Consider the following 464-nt stretch of genomic DNA (forward strand, 5'->3'; position numbering starts at 1 on the left):
TCCCTTTTTTTTTTCTTTACTTGATGAGAGAGAGAGAAAGAGAGAGAGAAAGGGAAGGTAAGAAAGCAAGCCACCCGGTCCAGGACTTGAACCATGGTTGGCCATGTGGGAATCCAGCGCCCTTATCCACCACACCACCTGCTGGCCCCCATCTCTGTGATTCTTAAAGATTATGAGACACATAAGGAATCTAATTACCTGATGGAGTGTCATGAAATTAAATTTTAAACCTTCCTTCATTATATAAAATTTGCAAAAAGGGTCGAATAATGTGCAAAGTGAAACTGAACTGAATTCTAAAGATGTTGAAAATCAGGGACCAGCAGTTGGCGTAATGGCTATGTCACTGGACTCTCATGTAGTCGACTGGGGTTCGAAGCGTGGACACGGTGGCTTAAACTCATGCCAGGCACGTATGCGTGCATGCCCAAGACCTTGAGAGGAGAATGGAGGAGAAGGGATTG

This window comes from Tupaia chinensis, unplaced genomic scaffold (assembly GCF_000334495.1).
Source record: "Tupaia chinensis unplaced genomic scaffold, TupChi_1.0 Scaffold000361_2, whole genome shotgun sequence".
In the NCBI taxonomy this organism is placed as follows: domain Eukaryota; kingdom Metazoa; phylum Chordata; class Mammalia; order Scandentia; family Tupaiidae; genus Tupaia; species Tupaia belangeri.